The following is a 24,965-nucleotide window of genomic DNA, read 5'->3' on the forward strand; positions in this document are numbered from 1 at the left end:
TATCTGCCTATTCTGTATCATAAGCATGTGGCACTGTGGCTTAGTTGGTTAAAGCACCTGTCTTGTAAACCGGAGACCCTGAGTTCGAATCTCAGCAGTGCCTTGTTTCCATCATCATCTCACAAACTTGCCATGGCTACGTCTCTACTGATAGTGCAATTGTGAGATTAAGAGTTTCTTCTGCATAAGAAATGAACCAGTGCTCAGGTTTTAATGCATGTTGTAAGCATGTGGCTTAGTTGGTTAAAGCACCTGTCTTGTAAACGTGAGACCCTGAGTTCAAATCTCAGCAGTGCTTTGTTTTCATCATCTCAGAAACAAACCTCCTATCTTTTCTATCATGCCTACTCTGTATCGTAAGCATGTGGTGCTGTGGCTTAGTTGGTTAAAGCGCCTGTCTTGTAAACAGGAGACACTGAGTTTGAATCTCAGCAGTTCTTTGTTTCCATCATCATCTCACAAATTTACCATGGCTACGTCTCTACTGATAGTGCAATTGTGAGATTAAGATTTTCTTCTGCATAAGAAATGAACCAGTGCTCAGGTTTTAATGCATGTGACCCTGTGGCTTAGTTGGTTAAGGCGACTGTCTTGTAAACAAGAGACACTGAGTTGAAATATCAGCAGAGCTTTGTTTTCATCATCTCAGAAACAAACTTCCAATCTTTTCAATCATTCCTAATGTTTCCTACTTTTGTCGTTGCCGTGGCATTCCTTCTATCTGCCTATTCTGTATCATAAGCATGTGGCACTGTGGCTTAGTTGGTTAAAGCGCCTGTCTTGTAAACAAGAGACACTGAGTTGAAATCTCAGCAGTGCTTTGTTTTCATCATCTCAGAAACAAACTTGCTATCTTTTCAATCATTCCTAATGTTTCCTACTTTTGTCCTTGCCGTGGCATTCCTTCTATCTGCCTATTCTGTATCATAAGCATGTGGCACTGTGGCTTAGTTGGTTAAAGCGCCTGCCTTGTAAACAGGAGACACTGAGTTTGAATCTCAGCAGTTCTTTGTTTCCATCATCATCTCACAAATTTACCATGGCTACGTCTCTACTGATAGTGCAATTGTGAGATTAAGAGTTTCTTCTGCATAAGAAATGAACCAGTGCTCAGGTTTTAATGCATGTGACCCTGTGGCTTATTTGGTTAAGGCGACTGTCTTGTAAACAAGAGACACTGAGTTGAAATCTCAGCAGTGCTTTGTTTTCATCATCTCAGAAACAAACTTCCTATCTTTTCAATCATTCCTAATGTTTCCTACTTTTGTCCTTGCCGTGGCATTCCTTCTATCTGCATATTCTGTATCATAAGCATGTGGCACTGTGGCTTAGTTGGTTAAAGCGCCTGTCTTGTAAACAAGAGACACTGAGTTGAAATCTCAGCAGTGCTTTGTTTTCATCATCTCAGAAACAAACTTCCTATCTTTTCAATCATTCCTAATGTTTCCTACTTTTGTCCTTGCCGTGGCATTCCTTCTATCTGCATATTCTGTATCATAAGCATGTGGCACTGTGGCTTAGTTGGTTAAAGCGCCTGTCTTGTAAACAGGAGACCCTGAGTTCGAATCTCAGCAGTGCCTTGTTTCCATCATCATCTCACAAATTGACCATGGCTATGTCTCTACTGATAGTGCAATTGTGAGATTAAGAGTTTCTTCTGCGTAAGAAATGAACCAGTGCTCAGGTTTTAATGCATGTTGTAAGCATGTGACCCTGTGGCTTAGTTGGTTAAAGCACCTGTCTTGTAAACGTGAGACCCTGAGTTCAAATCTCAGCAGTGCTTTGTTTTCATCATCTCAGAAACAAACCTCCTATCTTTTCTATCATGCCTACTCTGTATCGTAAGCATGTGGCGCTGTGGCTTAGTTGGTTAAAGCGCCTGTCTTGTAAACAGGAGACACTGAGTTTGAATCTCAGCAGTTCTTTGTTTCCATCATCATCTCACAAATTTACCATGGCTACATCTCTACTGATAGTGCAATTGTGAGATTAAGAGTTTCTTCTGCATAAGAAATGAACCAGTGCTCAGGTTTTAATGCATGTGACCCTGTGGCTTAGTTGGTTAAGGCGACTGTCTTGTAAACAAGAGACACTGAGTTGAAATCTTAGCAGTGCTTTGTTTTCATCATCTCAGAAACAAACTTCCTATCTTTTCAATCATTCCTAATGTTTCCTACTTTTGTCCTTGCCGTGGCATTCCTTCTATCTGCATATTCTGTATCATAAGCATGTGGCACTGTGGCTTAGTTGGTTAAAGCGCCTGTCTTGTAAACAGGAGACCCTGAGTTCGAATCTCAGCAGTGCCTTGTTTCCATCATTATCTCACAAACTTGCCATGGCTACGTCTCTACTGATAGTGCAATTGTGAGATTAAGAGTTTCTTCTGCATAAGAAATGAACCAGTGCTCAGGTTTTAATGCATGTGACCCTGTGGCTTAGTTGGTTAAGGCGACTGTCTTGTAAACAAGAGACACTGAGTTGAAATCTCAGCAGTGCTTTGTTTTCATCATCTCAGAAACAAACCTCCTATCTTTTCAATCATTCCTAATGTTTCCTACTTTTGTCCTTGCCGTGGCATTCCTTCTATCTGCATATTCTGTATCATAAGCATGTGGCACTGTGGCTTAGTTGGTTAAAGCGCCTGTCTTGTAAACAGGAGACCCTGAGTTCGAATCTCAGCAGTGCCTTGTTTCCATCATTATCTCACAAACTTGCCATGGCTACGTCTCTACTGATAGTGCAATTGTGCGATTAAGAGTTTCTTCTGCATAAGAAATGAACCAGTGCTCAGGTTTCAATACATGTTGTAAGTATGTGACCCTGTGGCTTAGTTGGTTAAAGCACCTGTCTTGTAAACGTGAGACCCTGAGTTCAAATCTCAGCAGTGCTTTGTTTTCATCATCTCAGAAACAAACCTCCTATCTTTTCTATCATGCCTACTCTGTATCGTAAGCATGTGGCGCTGTGGCTTAGTTGGTTAAGGCGACTGTCTTGTAAACAAGAGACACTGAGTTGAAATCTCAGCAGTGCTTTGTTTTCATCATCTCAGAAACAAACTTCCTATCTTTTCAATCATTCCTAATGTTTCCTACTTTTGTCCTTGCCGTGGCATTCCTTCTATCTGCATATTCTATATCATAAGCATGTGGCACTGTGGCTTAGTTGGTTAAAGCACCTGTCTTGTAAACAGGAGACCCTGAGTTCGAATCTCAGCAGTGCCTTGTTTCCATCATCATCTCACAAACTTGCCATGGCTACGTCTCTACTGATAGTGCAATTGTGAGATTAAGAGTTTCTTCTGCATAAGAAATGAACCAGTGCTCAGGTTTTAATACATGTGGTAAGCATGTGACCCTGTGGCTTAGTTGGTTAAGGCGACTGTCTTGTAAACAAGAGACACTGAGTTGAAATCTCAGCAGGTCTTTGTTTTCATCATCTCAGAAACAAACTTCCTATCTTTTCAATCATTCCTAATGTTTCCTACTTTTGTCCTTGCCGTGGCATTCCTTCTATCTGCATATTCTATATCATAAGCATGTGGCACTGTGGGTTAGTTGGTTAAAGCGCCTGTCTTGTAAACAGGAGACCCTGAGTTCAAATCTCAAAAGTGCCTTGTTTCCGTCATCATCTCACAAACTTGCCATGGCTACGTATCTACTGATAGTGCAATTGTGAGATTAAGAGTTTCTTCTGCATAAGAAATGAACCAGTGCTCAGGTTTTAATGCATGTGACCCTGTGGCTTAGTTGGTTAAGGCGACTGTCTTGTAAACAAGAGACACTGAGTTGAAATCTCAGCAGTGCTTTGTTTTCATCATCTCAGAAACAAACCTCCTATCTTTTCTATCATGCCTACTCTGTATCGTAAGCATGTGGTGCTGTGGCTTAGTTGGTTAAAGCGCCTGTCTTGTAAACAGGAGACACTGAGATTGAATCTCAGCAGTTCTTTGTTTCCATCATCATCTCACAAATTTACCATGGCTACGTCTCTACTGATAGTACAATTGTGAGATTAAGAGCTTCTTCTGCATAAGAAATGAACCAGTGCTCAGGTTTCAATACATGTTGTAAGCATGTGACCCTGTGGCTTAGTTGGTTAAAGCACCTGTCTTGTAAACGTGAGACCCTGAGTTCAAATCTCAGCAGTAGGGTTGAGCGACCTTAGCTTTTTTAGGATCGAGGTGGGTTTTGTGAAACCCGACCTTCTCGGATGTCGGATCGTATGGAATCGGCCGATTCTACTGTAAAGTCGGGTTCCGGACCCGGAACACGAAACCCAATGTATGTCAATGAAATTATTTTTTTTATTCTCTCTCTCTCTCTCTCTCTCTCTCTCTCTCTCTCTCTCTCCTCCGTGCAAGGCATATGTTATTTTTTGACTCCGGAAATTACTACGTCCGAAAACGTAACATAGCACTATGATGCCGCAGGAGCCGGAACCTATGTCATCACGCTGCCCACAATTAATTGGCTCAAAAAAATGGCGGGGAAGGCATCATTCGAAACGCGACTTTGGCGCCAAGTTCGCGTTCCACGTGGCCGACCCACACTGGGATCGGATCGGGTTTCATGAGACGCCGACTTTGCCAAAAGTCGGCGACTTATGAAAATGAACGACCCGTTTCGCTCAACCCTACTCAGCAGTGCTTTGTTTTCATCATCTCAGAAACAAACCTCCTATCTTTTCTATCATGCCTACTCTGTATCGTAAGCATGTGGTGCTGTGGCTTAGTTGGTTAAAGCGCCTGTCTTGTATACCGGAGACCCTGAGTTCGAATCTCAGCAGTGCCTTGTTTCCATCATCATCTCACAAACTTGCCATGGCTACGTCTCTACTGATAGTGCAATTGTGAGATTAAGAGTTTCTTCTGCATAAGAAATGAACCAGTGCTCAGGTTTCAATACATGTTTTAAGCATGTGACCCTGTGGCTTAGTTGGTTAAAGCACCTGTCTTGTAAACGTGAGACCCTGAGTTCAAATCTCAGCAGTGCTTTGTTTTCATCATCTCAGAAACAAACCTCCTATCTTTTCTATCATGCCTACTCTGTATCATAAGCATGTGGTGCTGTGGCTTAGTTGGTTACAAGCTCCTGTCTTGTAAACAGGAGACCCTGAGTTCAAATCTCAGCAGTGCCTTGTTTCCATCATTATCTCACAAACTTGCCATGGCTACGTCTCTACTAATAGTGCAATTGTGAGATTAAGAGTTTCTTCTGCATAAGAAATGAACCAGTGCTCAGGTTTTTTATGCATGTGACCCTGTGGCTTAGTTGGTTAAGGCGACTGTCTTGTAAACAAGAGACACTGAGTTGAAATCTCAGCAGTGCTTTGTTTTCATCATCTCAGAAACAAACTTCCTATCTTTTCAATCATTCCTAATGTTTCCTACTTTTGTCCTTGCCGTGGCATTCCTTCTATCTGCCTATTCTGTATCATAAGCATGTGGCACTGTGGCTTAGTTGGTTAAAGCACCTGTCTTGTATACCAGAGACCCTGAGTTCGAATCTCAGCAGTGCCTTGTTTCCATCATCTCACAAACTTGCCATGGCTACGTCTCTACTGATAGTGCAATTGTGAGATTAAGAGTTTCTTCTGCATAAGAAATGAACCAGTGCTCAGGTTTCAATACATGTTGTAAGCATGTGACCCTGTAGCTTAGTTGGTTAAAGCACCTGTCTTGTAAACGTGAGACCCTGAGTTCAAATCCCAGCAGTGCTTTGTTTTCATCATCTCAGAAACAAACCTCCTATCTTTTCTATCATGCCTACTCTGTATCGTAAGCATGTGGTGCTGTGGCTTAGTTGGTTAAAGCGCCTGTCTTGTAAACAGGAGACACTGAGTTTGAATCTCAGCAGTTTTTTGTTTCCATCATCATCTCACAAATTTACCATGGCTACGTCTCTACTGATAGTGCAATTGTGAGATTAAGAGCTTCTTCTGCATAAGAAATGAACCAGTGCTCAGGTTTTAATACATGTGGTAAGCATGTGACCCTGTGGCTGACTTGGTTAAGGCGACTGTCTTGTAAACAAGAGACACTGAGTTGAAATCTTAGCAGTGCTTTGTTTTCATCATCTCAGAAACAAACTTCCTATCTTTTCAATCATTCCTAATGTTTCCTACTTTTGTCCTTGCCGTGGCATTCCTTCTATCTGCCTATTCTGTATTATAAGCATGTGGCACTGTGGCTTAGTTGGTTAAAGCACCTGTCTTGTAAACCGGAGACCCTGAGTTCGAATCTCAGCAGTGCCTTGTTTCCATCATCATCTCACAAACTTGCCATGGCTACGTCTCTACTGATAGTGCAATTGTGAGATTAAGAGTTTCTTCTGCATAAGAAATGAACCAGTGCTCAGGTTTTAATGCATGTGACCCTGTGGCTTAGTTGGTTAAGGCGACTGTCTTGTAAACAAGAGACACTGAGTTGAAATCTCAGCAGTGCTTTGTTTTCATCATCTCAGAAACAAACTTCCTATCTTTTCAATCATTCCTAATGTTTCCTACTTTTGTCCTTGCCGTGACATTCCTTCTATCTGCCTATTCTGTATCATAAGCATGTGGCACTGTGGCTTAGTTGGTTAAAGCACCTGTCTTGTAAACGTGAGACCCTGAGTTCAAATCTCAGCAGTGCTTTGTTTTCATCATCTCAGAAACAAACCTCCTATCTTTTCTATCATGCCTACTCTGTATCGTAAGCATGTGGTGCTGTGGCTTAGTTGGTTAAAGCGCCTGTCTTGTAAACAGGAGACACTGAGATTGAATCTCAGCAGTTCTTTGTTTCCATCATCATCTCACAAATTTACCATGGCTACGTCTCTACTGATAGTGCAATTGTGAGATTAAGAGCTTCTTCTGCATAAGAAATGAACCAGTGCTCAGGTTTTAATACATGTTGTAAGCATGTGACCCTGTGGCTTAGTTGGTTAAAGCACCTGTCTTGTAAACGTGAGACCCTGAGTTCAAATCTCAGCAGTGCTTTGTTTTCATCATCTCAGAAACAAACCTCCTATCTTTTCTATCATGCCTACTCTGTATCGTAAGCATGTGGTGCTGTGGCTTAGTTGGTTAAAGCGCCTGTCTTGTAAACAGGAGACACTGAGTTTGAATCTCAGCAGTTCTTTGTTTCCATCATCATCTCACAAACTTGCCATGGCTACGTCTCTACTGATAGTGCAATTGTGAGATTAAGAGTTTCTTCTGCATAAGAAATGAACCAGTGCTCAGGTTTCAATACATGTTGTAAGCATGTGACCCTGTGGCTTAGTTGGTTAAAGCACCTGTCTTGTAAACGTGAGACCCTGAGTTCACATCTCAGCAGTGCTTTGTTTTCATCATCTCAGAAACAAACCTCCTATCTTTTCTATCATGCCTACTCAGTATCGTAAGCATGTGACCCTGTGGCTTAGTTGGTTAAAGCACCTGTCTTGTAAACGTGAGACCCTGAGTTCAAATCTCAGCAGTGCTTTGTTTTCATCATCTCAGAAACAAACTTCCTATCTTTTCAATCATTCCTAATGTTTCCTACTTTTGTCCTTGCCGTGGCATTCCTTCTATCTGCATATTCTGTATCATAAGCATGTGGCACTGTGGCTTAGTTGGTTAAAGCGCCTGTCTTGTAAACAGGAGACCCTGAGTTCGAATCTCAGCAGTGCCTTGTTTCCATCATTATCTCACAAACTTGCCATGGCTACGTCTCTACTGATAGTGCAATTGTGAGATTAAGAGTTTCTTCTGCATAAGAAATGAACCAGTGCTCAGGTTTTTTATGCATGTGACCCTGTGGCTTAGTTGGTTAAGGCGACTGTCTTGTAAACAAGAGACACTGAGTTGAAATCTCAGCAGTGCTTTGTTTTCATCATCTCAGAAACAAACTTCCTATCTTTTCAATCATTCCTAATGTTTCCTACTTTTGTCCTTGCCGTGGCATTCCTTCTATCTGCCTATTCTGTATCATAAGCATGTGGCACTGTGGCTTAGTTGGTTAAAGCACCTGTCTTGTATACCGGAGACCCTGAGTTCGAATCTCAGCAGTGCCTTGTTTCCATCATCATCTCACAAACTTGCCATGGCTACGTCTCTACTGATAGTGCAATTGTGAGATTAAGAGTTTCTTCTGCATAAGAAATGAACCAGTGCTCAGGTTTCAATACATGTTGTAAGCATGTTATCTGTGGCTTAGTTGGTTAAAGCACCTGTCTTGTAAACGTGAGACCCTGAGTTCAAATCTCAGCAGTGCTTTGTTTTCATCTCAGAAACAAACCTCCTATCTTTTCTATCATGCCTACTCTGTATCGTAAGCATGTGGTGCTGTGGCTTAGTTGGTTAAAGCGCCTGTCTTGTAAACAGGAGACACTGAGTTTGAATCTCAGCAGTTCTTTGTTTCCATCATCATCTCACAAACTTGCCATGGCTACGTCTCTACTGATAGTGCAATTGTGAGATTAAGAGTTTCTTCTGCATAAGAAATGAACCAGTGCTCAGGTTTTAATACATGTGGTAAGCATGTGACCCTGTGGCTTAGTTGGTTAAGGCGACTGTCTTGTAAACAAGAGACACTGAGTTGAAATCTCAGCAGTGCTCTGTTTTCATCATCTCAGAAACAAACTTCCTATCTTTTCAATCATTCCTAATGTTTCCTACTTTTGTCCTTGCCGTGGCATTCCTTCTATCTGCATATTCTGTATCATAAGCATGTGGCACTGTGGCTTAGTTGGTTAAAGCGCCTGTCTTGTAAACAGGAGACCCTGAGTTTGAATCTCAGCAGTGCCTTGTTTCCATCATTATCTCACAAACTTGCCATGGCTACGTCTCTACTGATAGTGCAATTGTGAGATTAAGAGTTTCTTCTGCATAAGAAATGAACCAGTGCTCAGGTTTTTTATGCATGTGACCCTGTGGCTTAGTTGGTTAAGGCGACTGTCTTGTAAACAAGAGACACTGAGTTGAAATCTCAGCAGTGCTTTGTTTTCATCATCTCAGAAACAAACTTCCTATCTTTTCAATCATTCCTAATGTTTCCTACTTTTGTCCTTGCCGTGGCATTCCTTCTATCTGCCTATTCTGTATCATAAGCATGTGGCACTGTGGCTTAGTTGGTTAAAGCACCTGTCTTGTATACCGGAGACCCTGAGTTCGAATCTCAGCAGTGCCTTGTTTCCATCATCATCTCACAAACTTGCCATGGCTACGTCTCTACTGGTAGTGCAATTGTGAGATTAAGAGTTTCTTCTGCATAAGAAATGAACCAGTGCTCAGGTTTCAATACATGTTGTAAGCATGTGACCCTGTGGCTTAGTTGGTTAAAGCACCTGTCTTGTAAACGTGAGACCCTGAGTTCAAATCTCAGCAGTGCTTTGTTTTCATCATCTCAGAAACAAACCTCCTATCTTTTCTATCATGCCTACTCAGTATCGTAAGCATGTGGTGCTGTGGCTTAGTTGGTTAAAGCGCCTGTCTTGTAGACAGGAGACACTGAGTTTGAATCTCAGCAGTTCTTTGTTTCCATCATCATCTCACAAACTTGCCATGGCTACGTCTCTACTGATAGTGCAATTGTGAGATTAAGAGTTTCTTCTGCATAAGAAATGAACCAGTGCTCAGGTTTTAATACATGTGGTAAGCATGTGACCCTGTGGCTTAGTTGGTTAAAGCACCTGTCTTGTAAACGTGAGACCCTGAGTTCAAATCTCAGCAGTGCTTTGTTTTCATCATCTCAGAAACAAACCTCCTATCTTTTCTATCATGCCTACTCTGTATCATAAGCATGTGGTGCTGTGGCTTAGTTGGTTACAAGCGCCTGTCTTGTAAACAGGAGACCCTGAGTTCAAATCTCAGCAGTGCCTTGTTTCCATCATTATCTCACAAACTTGCCATGGCTACGTCTCTACTAATAGTGCAATTGTGAGATTAAGAGTTTCTTCTGCATAAGAAATGAACCAGTGCTCAGGTTTTAATGCATGTGACCCTGTGGCTTAGTTGGTTAAGGCGACTGTCTTGTAAACAAGAGACACTGAGTTGAAATCTCAGCAGTGCTTTGTTTTCATCATCTCAGAAACAAACTTCCTATCTTTTCAATCATTCCTAATGTTTCCTACTTTTGTCCTTGCCGTGACATTCCTTCTATCTGCCTATTCTGTATCATAAGCATGTGGCACTGTGGCTTAGTTGGTTAAAGCACCTGTCTTGTAAACGTGAGACCCTGAGTTCAAATCTCAGCAGTGCTTTGTTTTCATCATCTCAGAAACAAACCTCCTATCTTTTCTATCATGCCTACTCTGTATCGTAAGCATGTGGTGCTGTGGCTTAGTTGGTTAAAGCGCCTGTCTTGTAAACAGGAGACACTGAGATTGAATCTCAGCAGTTCTTTGTTTCCATCATCATCTCACAAATTTACCATGGCTACGTCTCTACTGATAGTGCAATTGTGAGATTAAGAGCTTCTTCTGCATAAGAAATGAACCAGTGCTCAGGTTTTAATACATGTTGTAAGCATGTGACCCTGTGGCTTAGTTGGTTAAAGCACCTGTCTTGTAAACGTGAGACCCTGAGTTCAAATCTCAGCAGTGCTTTGTTTTCATCATCTCAGAAACAAACCTCCTATCTTTTCTATCATGCCTACTCTGTATCGTAAGCATGTGGTGCTGTGGCTTAGTTGGTTAAAGCGCCTGTCTTGTAAACAGGAGACACTGAGTTTGAATCTCAGCAGTTCTTTGTTTCCATCATCATCTCACAAACTTGCCATGGCTACGTCTCTACTGATAGTGCAATTGTGAGATTAAGAGTTTCTTCTGCATAAGAAATGAACCAGTGCTCAGGTTTCAATACATGTTGTAAGCATGTGACCCTGTGGCTTAGTTGGTTAAAGCACCTGTCTTGTAAACGTGAGACCCTGAGTTCACATCTCAGCAGTGCTTTGTTTTCATCATCTCAGAAACAAACCTCCTATCTTTTCTATCATGCCTACTCAGTATCGTAAGCATGTGACCCTGTGGCTTAGTTGGTTAAAGCACCTGTCTTGTAAACGTGAGACCCTGAGTTCAAATCTCAGCAGTGCTTTGTTTTCATCATCTCAGAAACAAACTTCCTATCTTTTCAATCATTCCTAATGTTTCCTACTTTTGTCCTTGCCGTGGCATTCCTTCTATCTGCATATTCTGTATCATAAGCATGTGGCACTGTGGCTTAGTTGGTTAAAGCGCCTGTCTTGTAAACAGGAGACCCTGAGTTCGAATCTCAGCAGTGCCTTGTTTCCATCATTATCTCACAAACTTGCCATGGCTACGTCTCTACTGATAGTGCAATTGTGAGATTAAGAGTTTCTTCTGCATAAGAAATGAACCAGTGCTCAGGTTTTTTATGCATGTGACCCTGTGGCTTAGTTGGTTAAGGCGACTGTCTTGTAAACAAGAGACACTGAGTTGAAATCTCAGCAGTGCTTTGTTTTCATCATCTCAGAAACAAACTTCCTATCTTTTCAATCATTCCTAATGTTTCCTACTTTTGTCCTTGCCGTGGCATTCCTTCTATCTGCCTATTCTGTATCATAAGCATGTGGCACTGTGGCTTAGTTGGTTAAAGCACCTGTCTTGTATACCGGAGACCCTGAGTTCGAATCTCAGCAGTGCCTTGTTTCCATCATCATCTCACAAACTTGCCATGGCTACGTCTCTACTGATAGTGCAATTGTGAGATTAAGAGTTTCTTCTGCATAAGAAATGAACCAGTGCTCAGGTTTCAATACATGTTGTAAGCATGTTATCTGTGGCTTAGTTGGTTAAAGCACCTGTCTTGTAAACGTGAGACCCTGAGTTCAAATCTCAGCAGTGCTTTGTTTTCATCTCAGAAACAAACCTCCTATCTTTTCTATCATGCCTACTCTGTATCGTAAGCATGTGGTGCTGTGGCTTAGTTGGTTAAAGCGCCTGTCTTGTAAACAGGAGACACTGAGTTTGAATCTCAGCAGTTCTTTGTTTCCATCATCATCTCACAAACTTGCCATGGCTACGTCTCTACTGATAGTGCAATTGTGAGATTAAGAGTTTCTTCTGCATAAGAAATGAACCAGTGCTCAGGTTTTAATACATGTGGTAAGCATGTGACCCTGTGGCTTAGTTGGTTAAGGCGACTGTCTTGTAAACAAGAGACACTGAGTTGAAATCTCAGCAGTGCTCTGTTTTCATCATCTCAGAAACAAACTTCCTATCTTTTCAATCATTCCTAATGTTTCCTACTTTTGTCCTTGCCGTGGCATTCCTTCTATCTGCATATTCTGTATCATAAGCATGTGGCACTGTGGCTTAGTTGGTTAAAGCGCCTGTCTTGTAAACAGGAGACCCTGAGTTTGAATCTCAGCAGTGCCTTGTTTCCATCATTATCTCACAAACTTGCCATGGCTACGTCTCTACTGATAGTGCAATTGTGAGATTAAGAGTTTCTTCTGCATAAGAAATGAACCAGTGCTCAGGTTTTTTATGCATGTGACCCTGTGGCTTAGTTGGTTAAGGCGACTGTCTTGTAAACAAGAGACACTGAGTTGAAATCTCAGCAGTGCTTTGTTTTCATCATCTCAGAAACAAACTTCCTATCTTTTCAATCATTCCTAATGTTTCCTACTTTTGTCCTTGCCGTGGCATTCCTTCTATCTGCCTATTCTGTATCATAAGCATGTGGCACTGTGGCTTAGTTGGTTAAAGCACCTGTCTTGTATACCGGAGACCCTGAGTTCGAATCTCAGCAGTGCCTTGTTTCCATCATCATCTCACAAACTTGCCATGGCTACGTCTCTACTGGTAGTGCAATTGTGAGATTAAGAGTTTCTTCTGCATAAGAAATGAACCAGTGCTCAGGTTTCAATACATGTTGTAAGCATGTGACCCTGTGGCTTAGTTGGTTAAAGCACCTGTCTTGTAAACGTGAGACCCTGAGTTCAAATCTCAGCAGTGCTTTGTTTTCATCATCTCAGAAACAAACCTCCTATCTTTTCTATCATGCCTACTCAGTATCGTAAGCATGTGGTGCTGTGGCTTAGTTGGTTAAAGCGCCTGTCTTGTAGACAGGAGACACTGAGTTTGAATCTCAGCAGTTCTTTGTTTCCATCATCATCTCACAAACTTGCCATGGCTACGTCTCTACTGATAGTGCAATTGTGAGATTAAGAGTTTCTTCTGCATAAGAAATGAACCAGTGCTCAGGTTTTAATACATGTGGTAAGCATGTGACCCTGTGGCTTAGTTGGTTAAAGCACCTGTCTTGTAAACGTGAGACCCTGAGTTCAAATCTCAGCAGTGCTTTGTTTTCATCATCTCAGAAACAAACCTCCTATCTTTTCTATCATGCCTACTCTGTATCATAAGCATGTGGTGCTGTGGCTTAGTTGGTTACAAGCGCCTGTCTTGTAAACAGGAGACCCTGAGTTCAAATCTCAGCAGTGCCTTGTTTCCATCATTATCTCACAAACTTGCCATGGCTACGTCTCTACTAATAGTGCAATTGTGAGATTAAGAGTTTCTTCTGCATAAGAAATGAACCAGTGCTCAGGTTTTTTATGCATGTGACCCTGTGGCTTAGTTGGTTAAGGCGACTGTCTTGTAAACAAGAGACACTGAGTTGAAATCTCAGCAGTGCTTTGTTTTCATCATCTCAGAAACAAACTTCCTATCTTTTCAATCATTCCTAATGTTTCCTACTTTTGTCCTTGCCGTGGCATTCCTTCTATCTGCCTATTCTGTATCATAAGCATGTGGCACTGTGGCTTAGTTGGTTAAAGCGCCTGTCTAGTAAACCGGCAGACCCTGAGTTCGAATCTCAGCAGTGCCTTGTTTCCATCATCATCTCACAAACTTGCCATGGCTACGTCTCTACTGATAGTGCAATTGTGAGATTAAGAGTTTCTTCTGCATAAGAAATGAACCAGTGCTCAGGTTTCAATACATGTTGTAAGCATGTGACCCTGTGGCTTAGTTGGTTAAAGCACCTGTCTTGTAAACGTGAGACCCTGAGTTCAAATCTCAGCAGTGCTTTGTTTTCATCATCTCAGAAACAAACCTCCTATCTTTTCTATCATGCCTACTCAGTATCGTAAGCATGTGGTGCTGTGGCTTAGTTGGTTAAAGCGCCTGTCTTGTAGACAGAAGACACTGAGTTTGAATCTCAGCAGTTATTTGTTTCCATCATCATCTCACAAATTTACCATGGCTACGTCTCTACTGATAGTGCAATTGTGAGATTAAGAGTTTCTTCTGCATAAGAAATGAACCAGTGCTCAGGTTTTAATGCATGTGACCCTGTGGCTTAGTTGGTTAAGGCGACTGTCTTGCAAACAAGAGACACTGAGTTGAAATCTCAGCAGTGCTTTGTTTTCATCATCTCAGAAACAAACTTCCTATCTTTTCAATCATTCCTAATGTTTCCTACTTTTGTCCTTGCCGTGGCATTCCTTCTATCTGCCTATTCTGTATCATAAGCATGTGGCACTGTGGCTTAGTTGGTTAAAGCACCTGTCTTGTAAACAGGAGACCCTGAGTTTGAATCTCAGCAGTGCCTTGTTTCCATCATCATCTCACAAACTTGCCATGGCTACGTCTCTACTGATAGTGCAATTGTGAGATTAAGAGTTTCTTCTGCATAAGAAATGAACCAGTGCTCAGGTTTCAATACATGTGGTAAGCATGTGACCCTGTGGCTTAGTTGGTTAAGGCGACTGTCTTGTAAACAAGAGACACTGAGTTGAAATCTCAGCAGTGCTCTGTTTTCATCATCTCAGAAACAAACTTCCTATCTTTTCAATCATTCCTAATGTTTCCTACTTTTGTCCTTGCCGTGGCATTCCTTCTATCTGCCTATTCTGTATCATAAGCATGTGGCACTGTGGCTTAGTTGGTTAAAGCACCTGTCTTGTATACCGGAGACCCTGAGTTCGAATCTCAGCAGTGCCTTGTTTCCATCATCATCTCACAAACTTGCCATGGCTACGTCTCTACTGATAGTGCAATTGTGAGATTAAGAGTTTCTTCTGCATAAGAAATGAACCAGTGCTCAGGTTTCAATACATGTTGTAAGCCTGTGGCTTAGTTGGTTAAAGCACCTGTCTTGTAAACGTGAGACCCTGAGTTCAAATCTCAGCAGTGCTTTGTTTTCATCATCTCAGAAACAAACCTCCTATCTTTTCTATCATGCCTACTCTGTATCATAAGCATGTGGTGCTGTGGCTTAGTTGGTTACAAGCGCCTGTCTTGTAAACAGGAGACCCTGAGTTCAAATCTCAGCAGTGCCTTGTTTCCATCATTATCTCACAAACTTGCCATGGCTACGTCTCTACTAATAGTGCAATTGTGAGATTAAGAGTTTCTTCTGCATAAGAAATGAACCAGTGCTCAGGTTTTTTATGCATGTGACCCTGTGGCTTAGTTGGTTAAGGCGACTGTCTTGTAAACAAGAGACACTGAGTTGAAATCTCAGCAGTGCTTTGTTTTCATCATCTCAGAAACAAACTTCCTATCTTTTCAATCATTCCTAATGTTTCCTACTTTTGTCCTTGCCGTGGCATTCCTTCTATCTGCCTATTCTGTATCTTAAGCATGTGGCACTGTGGCTTAGTTGGTTAAAGCGCCTGTCTTGTAAACAAGAGACACTGAGTTCAAATCTCAGCAGTGCTTGGTTTTCATCATCTCAGAAACAAACTTCCTATCTTTTCAATCATTCCTAATGTTTCCTACTTTTGTCCTTGCCGTGGCATTCCTTCTATCTGCCTACTCTGTATCATAAGCATGTGGTGCTGTGGCTTAGTTGGTTACAAGCGCCTGTCTTGTAAACAGGAGACCCTGAGTTCAAATCTCAGCAGTGCCTTGTTTCCATCATTATCTCACAAACTTGCCATGGCTACGTCTCTACTAATAGTGCAATTGTGAGATTAAGAGTTTCTTCTGCATAAGAAATGAACCAGTGCTCAGGTTTTAATGCATGTGACCCTGTGGCTTAGTTGGTTAAGGCGACTGTCTTGCAAACAAGAGACACTGAGTTGAAAGCTCAGCAGTGCTTTGTTTTCATCATCTCAGAAACAAACTTCCTATCTTTTCAATCATTCCTAATGTTTCCTACTTTTGTCCTTGCCGTGGCATTCCTTCTATCTGCCTATTCTGTATCATAAGCATGTGGCACTGTGGCTTAGTTGGTTAAAGCACCTGTCTTGTAAACAGGAGACCCTGAGTTTGAATCTCAGCAGTGCCTTGTTTCCATCATCATCTCACAAACTTGCCATGGCTACGTCTCTACTGATAGTGCAATTGTGAGATTAAGATTTTCTTCTGCATAAGAAATGAACCAGTGCTCAGGTTTCAATACATGTGGTAAGCATGTGACCCTGTGGCTTAGTTGGTTAAGGCGACTGTCTTGTAAACAAGAGACACTGAGTTGAAATCTCAGCAGTGCTCTGTTTTCATCATCTCAGAAACAAACTTCCTATCTTTTCAATCATTCCTAATGTTTCCTACTTTTGTCCTTGCCGTGGCATTCCTTCTATCTGCCTATTCTGTATCATAAGCATGTGGCACTGTGGCTTAGTTGGTTAAAGCACCTGTCTTGTATACCGGAGACCCTGAGTTCGAATCTCAGCAGTGCCTTGTTTCCATCATCATCTCACAAACTTGCCATGGCTACGTCTCTACTGATAGTGCAATTGTGAGATTAAGAGTTTCTTCTGCATAAGAAATGAACCAGTGCTCAGGTTTCAATACATGTTGTAAGCATGTGACCCTGTGGCTTAGTTGGTTAAAGCACCTGTCTTGTAAACGTGAGACCCTGAGTTCAAATCTCAGCAGTGCTTTGTTTTCATCATCTCAGAAACAAACCTCCTATCTTTTCTATCATGCCTACTCTGTATCATAAGCATGTGGTGCTGTGGCTTAGTTGGTTACAAGCGCCTGTCTTGTAAACAGGAGACCCTGAGTTCAAATCTCAGCAGTGCCTTGTTTCCATCATTATCTCACAAACTTGCCATGGCTACGTCTCTACTAATAGTGCAATTGTGAGATTAAGAGTTTCTTCTGCATAAGAAATGAACCAGTGCTCAGGTTTTTTATGTATGTGACCCTGTGGCTTAGTTGGTTAAGGCGACTGTCTTGTAAACAAGAGACACTGAGTTGAAATCTCAGCAGTGCTTTGTTTTCATCATCTCAGAAACAAACTTCCTATCTTTTCAATCATTCCTAATGTTTCCTACTTTTGTCCTTGCCGTGGCATTCCTTCTATCTGCCTATTCTGTATCATAAGCATGTGGCACTGTGGCTTAGTTGGTTAAAGCGCCTGTCTTGTAAACAAGAGACACTGAGTTCAAATCTCAGCAGTGCTTTGTTTTCATCATCTCAGAAACAAACCTCCTATCTTTTCTATCATGCCTACTCAGTATCGTAAGCATGTGGTGCTGTGGCTTAGTTGGTTAAAGCGCCTGTCTTGTAGACAGGAGACACTGAGTTTGAATCTCAGCAGTTCTTTGTTTCCATCATCATCTCACAAATTTACCATGGCTATGTCTCTACTGATAGTGCAATTGTGAGATTAAGAGTTTCTTCTGCATAAGAAATGAACCAGTGCTCAGGTTTTAATGCATGTGACCCTGTGGCTTAGTTGGTTAAGGCGACTGTCTTGTAAACAAGAGACACTGAGTTGAAATCTCAGCAGTGCTTTGTTTTCATCATCTCAGAAACAAACTTCCTATCTTTTCAATCATTCCTAATGTTTCCTACTTTTGTCCTTGCCGTGGCATTCCTTCTATCTGCCTATTCTGTATCATAAGCATGTGGCACTGTGGCTTAGTTGGTTAAAGCGCCTGTCTAGTAAACCGGCAGACCCTGAGTTCGAATCTCAGCAGTGCCTTGTTTCCATCATCATCTCACAAACTTGCCATGGCTACGTCTCTACTGATAGTGCAATTGTGAGATTAAGAGTTTCTTCTGCATAAGAAATGAACCAGTGCTCAGGTTTCAATACATGTTGTAAGCATGTGACCCTGTGGCTTAGTTGGTTAAAGCACCTGTCTTGTAAACGTGAGACCCTGAGTTCAAATCTCAGCAGTGCTTTGTTTTCATCATCTCAGAAACAAACCTCCTATCTTTTCTATCATGCCTACTCAGTATCGTAAGCATGTGGTGCTGTGGCTTAGTTGGTTAAAGCGCCTGTCTTGTAGACAGGAGACACTGAGTTTGAATCTCAGCAGTTATTTGTTTCCATCATCATCTCACAAATTTACCATGGCTACGTCTCTACTGATAGTGCAATTGTGAGATTAAGAGTTTCTTCTGCATAAGAAATGAACCAGTGCTCAGGTTTTAATGCATGTGACCCTGTGGCTTAGTTGGTTAAGGCGACTGTCTTGCAAACAAGAGACACTGAGTTGAAATCTCAGCAGTGCTTTGTTTTCATCATCTCAGAAACAAAGTTCCTATCTTTTCAATCATTCCTAATGTTTCCTACTTTTGTCCTTGCCGTGGCATTCCTTCTATCTGCCTATTCTGTATCATAAGCATGTGGCACTGTGGCTTAGTTGGTTAAAGCACCTGTCTTGTAAACAGGAGACCCTGAGTTTCAATCTCAGCAGTGCCTTGTTTCCATCATCATCTCACAAACTTGCCATGGCTACGTCTCTACTGATAGTGCAATTGTGAGATTAAGAGTTTCTTCTGCATAAGAAATGAACCAGTGCTCAGGTTTCAATACATGTGGTAAGCATGTGACCCTGTGGCTTAGTTGGTTATGGCGACTGTCTTGTAAACAAGAGACACTGAGTTGAAATCTCAGCAGTGCTCTGTTTTCATCATCTCAGAAACAAACTTCCTATCTTTTCAATCATTCCTAATGTTTCCTACTTTTGTCCTTGCCGTGGCATTCCTTCTATCTGCCTATTCTGTATCATAAGCATGTGGCACTGTGGCTTAGTTGGTTAAAGCACCTGTCTTGTATACCGGAGACCCTGAGTTCGAATCTCAGCAGTGCCTTGTTTCCATCATCATCTCACAAACTTGCCATGGCTACGTCTCTACTGATAGTGCAATTGTGAGATTAAGAGTTTCTTCTGCATAAGAAATGAACCAGTGCTCAGGTTTCAATACATGTTGTAAGCCTGTGGCTTAGTTGGTTAAAGCACCTGTCTTATAAACGTGAGACCCTGAGTTCAAATCTCAGCAGTGCTTTGTTTTCATCATCTCAGAAACAAACCTCCTATCTTTTCTATCATGCCTACTCTGTATCATAAGCATGTGGTGCTGTGGCTTAGTTGGTTACAAGCGCCTGTCTTGTAAACAGGAGACCCTGAGTTCAAATCTCAGCAGTGCCTTGTTTCCATCATTATCTCACAAACTTGCCATGGCTACGTCTCTACTAATAGTGCAATTGTGAGATTAAGAGTTTCTTCTGCATAAGAAATGAACCAGTGCTCAGGTTTTTTATGCATGTGACCCTGTGGCTTAGTTGGTTAAGGCGACTGTCTTGTAAACAAGAGACACTGAGTTGAAATCTCAGCAGTGCTTTGTTTTCATCATCTCAGAAACAAACTTCCTATCTTTTCAATCATTCCTAATGTTTCCTACTTTTGTCCTTGCCGTGGCATTCCTTCTATCTGCCTATTCTGTATCATAAGCATGTGGCACTGTGGCTTAGTTGGTTAAAGCGCCTGTCTTGTAAACAAGAGACACTGAGTTCAAATCTCAGCAGTGCTTGGTTTTCATCATCTCAGAAACAAACTTCCTATCTTTTCAATCATTCCTAATGTTTCCTACTTTTGTCCTTGCCGTGGCATTCCTTCTATCTGCCTACTCTGTATCATAAGCATGTGGTGCTGTGGCTTAGTTGGTTACAAGCGCCTGTCTTGTAAACAGGAGACCCTGAGTTCAAATCTCAGCAGTGCCTTGTTTCCATCATTATCTCACAAACTTGCCATGGCTACGTCTCTACTAATAGTGCAATTGTGAGATTAAGAGTTTCTTCTGCATAAGAAATGAACCAGTGCTCAGGTTTTAATGCATGTGACCCTGTGGCTTAGTTGGTTAAGGCGACTGTCTTGCAAACAAGAGACACTGAGTTGAAATCTCAGCAGTGCTTTGTTTTCATCATCTCAGAAACAAACTTCCTATCTTTTCAATCATTCCTAATGTTTCCTACTTTTGTCCTTGCCGTGGCATTCCTTCTATCTGCCTATTCTGTATCATAAGCATGTGGCACTGTGGCTTAGTTGGTTAAAGCACCTGTCTTGTAAACAGGAGACCCTGAGTTTGAATCTCAGCAGTGCCTTGTTTCCATCATCATCTCACAAACTTGCCATGGCTACGTCTCTACTAATAGTGCAATTGTGAGATTAAGAGTTTCTTCTGCATAAGAAATGAACCAGTGCTCAGGTTTTAATGCATGTGACCCTGTGGCTTAGTTGGTTAAGGCGACTGTCTTGCAAACAAGAGACACTGAGTTGAAAGCTCAGCAGTGCTTTGTTTTCATCATCTCAGAAACAAACTTCCTATCTTTTCAATCATTCCTAATGTTTCCTACTTTTGTCCTTGCCGTGGCATTCCTTCTATCTGCCTATTCTGTATCATAAGCATGTGGCACTGTGGCTTAGTTGGTTAAAGCACCTGTCTTGTAAACAGGAGACCCTGAGTTTGAATCTCAGCAGTGCCTTGTTTCCATCATCATCTCACAAACTTGCCATGGCTACGTCTCTACTGATAGTGCAATTGTGAGATTAAGAGTTTCTTCTGCATAAGAAATGAACCAGTGCTCAGGTTTCAATACATGTGGTAAGCATGTGACCCTGTGGCTTAGTTGGTTAAGGCGACTGTCTTGTAAACAAGAGACACTGAGTTGAAATCTCAGCAGTGCTCTGTTTTCATCATCTCAGAAACAAACTTCCTATCTTTTCAATCATTCCTAATGTTTCCTACTTTTGTCCTTGCCGTGGCATTCCTTCTATCTGCCTATTCTGTATCATAAGCATGTGGCACTGTGGCTTAGTTGGTTAAAGCACCTGTCTTGTATACCGGAGACCCTGAGTTCGAATCTCAGCAGTGCCTTGTTTCCATCATCATCTCACAAACTTGCCATGGCTACGTCTCTACTGATAGTGCAATTGTGAGATTAAGAGTTTCTTCTGCATAAGAAATGAACCAGTGCTCAGGTTTCAATACATGTTGTAAGCATGTGACCCTGTGGCTTAGTTGGTTAAAGCACCTGTCTTGTAAACGTGAGACCCTGAGTTCAAATCTCAGCAGTGCTTTGTTTTCATCATCTCAGAAACAAACCTCCTATCTTTTCTATCATGCCTACTCTGTATCATAAGCATGTGGTGCTGTGGCTTAGTTGGTTACAAGCGCCTGTCTTGTAAACAGGAGACCCTGAGTTCAAATCTCAGCAGTGCCTTGTTTCCATCATTATCTCACAAACTTGCCATGGCTACGTCTCTACTAATAGTGCAATTGTGAGATTAAGAGTTTCTTCTGCATAAGAAATGAACCAGTGCTCAGGTTTTTTATGTATGTGACCCTGTGGCTTAGTTGGTTAAGGCGACTGTCTTGTAAACAAGAGACACTGAGTTGAAATCTCAGCAGTGCTTTGTTTTCATCATCTCAGAAACAAACTTCCTATCTTTTCAATCATTCCTAATGTTTCCTACTTTTGTCCTTGCCGTGGCATTCCTTCTATCTGCCTATTCTGTATCATAAGCATGTGGCACTGTGGCTTAGTTGGTTAAAGCGCCTGTCTTGTAAACAAGAGACACTGAGTTCAAATCTCAGCAGTGCTTTGTTTTCATCATCTCAGAAACAAACCTCCTATCTTTTCTATCATGCCTACTCAGTATCGTAAGCATGTGGTGCTGTGGCTTAGTTGGTTAAAGCGCCTGTCTTGTAGACAGGAGACACTGAGTTTGAATCTCAGCAGTTCTTTGTTTCCATCATCATCTCACAAATTTACCATGGCTATGTCTCTACTGATAGTGCAATTGTGAGATTAAGAGTTTCTTCTGCATAAGAAATGAACCAGTGCTCAGGTTTTAATGCATGTGACCCTGTGGCTTAGTTGGTTAAGGCGACTGTCTTGTAAACAAGAGACACTGAGTTGAAATCTCAGCAGTGCTTTGTTTTCATCATCTCAGAAACAAACTTCCTATCTTTTCAATCATTCCTAATGTTTCCTACTTTTGTCCTTGCCGTGGCATTCCTTCTATCTGCCTATTCTGTATCATAAGCATGTGGCACTGTGGCTTAGTTGGTTAAAGCGCCTGTCTAGTAAACCGGCAGACCCTGAGTTCGAATCTCAGCAGTGCCTTGTTTCCATCATCATCTCACAAACTTGCCATGGCTACGTCTCTACTGATAGTGCAATTGTGAGATTAAGAGTTTCTTCTGCATAAGAAATGAACCAGTGCTCAGGTTTCAATACATGTTGTAAGCATGTGACCCTGTGGCTTAGTTGGTTAAAGCACCTGTCTTGTAAACGTGAGACCCTGAGTTCAAATCTCAGCAGTGCTTTGTTTTCATCATCTCAGAAACAAACCTCCTATCTTTTCTATCATGCCTACTCAGTATCGTAAGCATGTGGTGCTGTGGCTTAGTTGGTTAAAGCGCCTGTCTTGTAGACAGGAGACACTGAGTTTGAATCTCAGCAGTTATTTGTTTCCATCATCATCTCACAAATTTACCATGGCTACGTCTCTACTGATAGTGCAATTGTGAGATTAAGAGTTTCTTCTGCATAAGAAATGAACCAGTGCTCAGGTTTTAATGCATGTGACCCTGTGGCTTAGTTGGTTAAGGCGACTGTCTTGCAAACAAGAGACACTGAGTTGAAATCTCAGCAGTGCTTTGTTTTCATCATCTCAGAAACAAAGTTCCTATCTTTTCAATCATTCCTAATGTTTCCTACTTTTGTCCTTGCCGTGGCATTCCTTCTATCTGCCTATTCTGTATCATAAGCATGTGGCACTGTGGCTTAGTTGGTTAAAGCACCTGTCTTGTAAACAGGAGACCCTGAGTTTCAATCTCAGCAGTGCCTTGTTTCCATCATCATCTCACAAACTTGCCATGGCTACGTCTCTACTGATAGTGCAATTGTGAGATTAAGAGTTTCTTCTGCATAAGAAATGAACCAGTGCTCAGGTTTCAATACATGTGGTAAGCATGTGACCCTGTGGCTTAGTTGGTTATGGCGACTGTCTTGTAAACAAGAGACACTGAGTTGAAATCTCAGCAGTGCTCTGTTTTCATCATCTCAGAAACAAACTTCCTATCTTTTCAATCATTCCTAATGTTTCCTACTTTTGTCCTTGCCGTGGCATTCCTTCTATCTGCCTATTCTGTATCATAAGCATGTGGCACTGTGGCTTAGTTGGTTAAAGCACCTGTCTTGTATACCGGAGACCCTGAGTTCGAATCTCAGCAGTGCCTTGTTTCCATCATCATCTCACAAACTTGCCATGGCTACGTCTCTACTGATAGTGCAATTGTGAGATTAAGAGTTTCTTCTGCATAAGAAATGAACCAGTGCTCAGGTTTCAATACATGTTGTAAGCCTGTGGCTTAGTTGGTTAAAGCACCTGTCTTATAAACGTGAGACCCTGAGTTCAAATCTCAGCAGTGCTTTGTTTTCATCATCTCAGAAACAAACCTCCTATCTTTTCTATCATGCCTACTCTGTATCATAAGCATGTGGTGCTGTGGCTTAGTTGGTTACAAGCGCCTGTCTTGTAAACAGGAGACCCTGAGTTCAAATCTCAGCAGTGCCTTGTTTCCATCATTATCTCACAAACTTGCCATGGCTACGTCTCTACTAATAGTGCAATTGTGAGATTAAGAGTTTCTTCTGCATAAGAAATGAACCAGTGCTCAGGTTTTTTATGCATGTGACCCTGTGGCTTAGTTGGTTAAGGCGACTGTCTTGTAAACAAGAGACACTGAGTTGAAATCTCAGCAGTGCTTTGTTTTCATCATCTCAGAAACAAACTTCCTATCTTTTCAATCATTCCTAATGTTTCCTACTTTTGTCCTTGCCGTGGCATTCCTTCTATCTGCCTATTCTGTATCATAAGCATGTGGCACTGTGGCTTAGTTGGTTAAAGCGCCTGTCTTGTAAACAAGAGACACTGAGTTCAAATCTCAGCAGTGCTTGGTTTTCATCATCTCAGAAACAAACTTCCTATCTTTTCAATCATTCCTAATGTTTCCTACTTTTGTCCTTGCCGTGGCATTCCTTCTATCTGCCTACTCTGTATCATAAGCATGTGGTGCTGTGGCTTAGTTGGTTACAAGCGCCTGTCTTGTAAACAGGAGACCCTGAGTTCAAATCTCAGCAGTGCCTTGTTTCCATCATTATCTCACAAACTTGCCATGGCTACGTCTCTACTAATAGTGCAATTGTGAGATTAAGAGTTTCTTCTGCATAAGAAATGAACCAGTGCTCAGGTTTTAATGCATGTGACCCTGTGGCTTAGTTGGTTAAGGCGACTGTCTTGCAAACAAGAGACACTGAGTTGAAATCTCAGCAGTGCTTTGTTTTCATCATCTCAGAAACAAACTTCCTATCTTTTCAATCATTCCTAATGTTTCCTACTTTTGTCCTTGCCGTGGCATTCCTTCTATCTGCCTATTCTGTATCATAAGCATGTGGCACTGTGGCTTAGTTGGTTAAAGCACCTGTCTTGTAAACAGGAGACCCTGAGTTTGAATCTCAGCAGTGCCTTGTTTCCATCATCATCTCACAAACTTGCCATGGCTACGTCTCTACTGATAGTGCAATTGTGAGATTAAGAGTTTCTTCTGCATAAGAAATGAACCAGTGCTCAGGTTTTTTATGCATGTGACCCTGTGGCTTAGTTGGTTAAGGCGACTGTCTTGTAAACAAGAGACACTGAGTTGAAATCTCAGCAGTACTTTGTTTTCATCATCAAAGAAACAAACTTCCTATCTTTTCAATCATTCCTAATGTTTCCTACT

General features: G+C 41.7%; 16 non-coding genes across 16 annotated transcripts; all 16 read left to right on the plus strand.

The window, feature by feature from the left end:
- The first annotated feature begins 1,506 nt into the window (after positions 1-1,506).
- Positions 1,507-1,580, plus strand: TRNAT-UGU (transfer RNA threonine (anticodon UGU)). The gene has a single exon. It is a non-coding gene; the product is annotated as a tRNA-Thr (tRNA).
- A 652-nt stretch (positions 1,581-2,232) lies between these two features.
- Positions 2,233-2,306, plus strand: TRNAT-UGU (transfer RNA threonine (anticodon UGU)). The gene has a single exon. It is a non-coding gene; the product is annotated as a tRNA-Thr (tRNA).
- Positions 2,307-2,613: 307 nt separating this feature from the next.
- Positions 2,614-2,687, plus strand: TRNAT-UGU (transfer RNA threonine (anticodon UGU)). The gene has a single exon. It is a non-coding gene; the product is annotated as a tRNA-Thr (tRNA).
- Positions 2,688-3,147: 460 nt separating this feature from the next.
- On the plus strand, positions 3,148-3,221 carry TRNAT-UGU (transfer RNA threonine (anticodon UGU)). The gene has a single exon. It is a non-coding gene; the product is annotated as a tRNA-Thr (tRNA).
- A 4,359-nt stretch (positions 3,222-7,580) lies between these two features.
- TRNAT-UGU (transfer RNA threonine (anticodon UGU)) lies at positions 7,581-7,654 on the plus strand. Its single transcript has one exon. It is a non-coding gene; the product is annotated as a tRNA-Thr (tRNA).
- A 1,041-nt stretch (positions 7,655-8,695) lies between these two features.
- TRNAT-UGU (transfer RNA threonine (anticodon UGU)) lies at positions 8,696-8,769 on the plus strand. Its single transcript has one exon. It is a non-coding gene; the product is annotated as a tRNA-Thr (tRNA).
- A 2,401-nt stretch (positions 8,770-11,170) lies between these two features.
- On the plus strand, positions 11,171-11,244 carry TRNAT-UGU (transfer RNA threonine (anticodon UGU)). Its single transcript has one exon. It is a non-coding gene; the product is annotated as a tRNA-Thr (tRNA).
- Positions 11,245-12,285: 1,041 nt separating this feature from the next.
- Positions 12,286-12,359, plus strand: TRNAT-UGU (transfer RNA threonine (anticodon UGU)). The gene has a single exon. It is a non-coding gene; the product is annotated as a tRNA-Thr (tRNA).
- Positions 12,360-13,740: 1,381 nt separating this feature from the next.
- Positions 13,741-13,815, plus strand: TRNAT-AGU (transfer RNA threonine (anticodon AGU)). Its single transcript has one exon. It is a non-coding gene; the product is annotated as a tRNA-Thr (tRNA).
- A 652-nt stretch (positions 13,816-14,467) lies between these two features.
- Positions 14,468-14,541, plus strand: TRNAT-UGU (transfer RNA threonine (anticodon UGU)). The gene has a single exon. It is a non-coding gene; the product is annotated as a tRNA-Thr (tRNA).
- Positions 14,542-16,150: 1,609 nt separating this feature from the next.
- Positions 16,151-16,224, plus strand: TRNAT-UGU (transfer RNA threonine (anticodon UGU)). Its single transcript has one exon. It is a non-coding gene; the product is annotated as a tRNA-Thr (tRNA).
- Positions 16,225-17,793: 1,569 nt separating this feature from the next.
- TRNAT-AGU (transfer RNA threonine (anticodon AGU)) lies at positions 17,794-17,868 on the plus strand. The gene has a single exon. It is a non-coding gene; the product is annotated as a tRNA-Thr (tRNA).
- Positions 17,869-20,203: 2,335 nt separating this feature from the next.
- TRNAT-UGU (transfer RNA threonine (anticodon UGU)) lies at positions 20,204-20,277 on the plus strand. The gene has a single exon. It is a non-coding gene; the product is annotated as a tRNA-Thr (tRNA).
- Positions 20,278-20,584: 307 nt separating this feature from the next.
- On the plus strand, positions 20,585-20,658 carry TRNAT-UGU (transfer RNA threonine (anticodon UGU)). Its single transcript has one exon. It is a non-coding gene; the product is annotated as a tRNA-Thr (tRNA).
- A 1,569-nt stretch (positions 20,659-22,227) lies between these two features.
- TRNAT-AGU (transfer RNA threonine (anticodon AGU)) lies at positions 22,228-22,302 on the plus strand. The gene has a single exon. It is a non-coding gene; the product is annotated as a tRNA-Thr (tRNA).
- Positions 22,303-24,637: 2,335 nt separating this feature from the next.
- Positions 24,638-24,711, plus strand: TRNAT-UGU (transfer RNA threonine (anticodon UGU)). The gene has a single exon. It is a non-coding gene; the product is annotated as a tRNA-Thr (tRNA).
- Positions 24,712-24,965: the final 254 nt, after the last annotated feature.

The sequence above is a fragment of the Ranitomeya variabilis genome, chromosome 7, assembly GCF_051348905.1.
Source record: "Ranitomeya variabilis isolate aRanVar5 chromosome 7, aRanVar5.hap1, whole genome shotgun sequence".
Lineage (NCBI taxonomy): Eukaryota > Metazoa > Chordata > Amphibia > Anura > Dendrobatidae > Ranitomeya > Ranitomeya variabilis.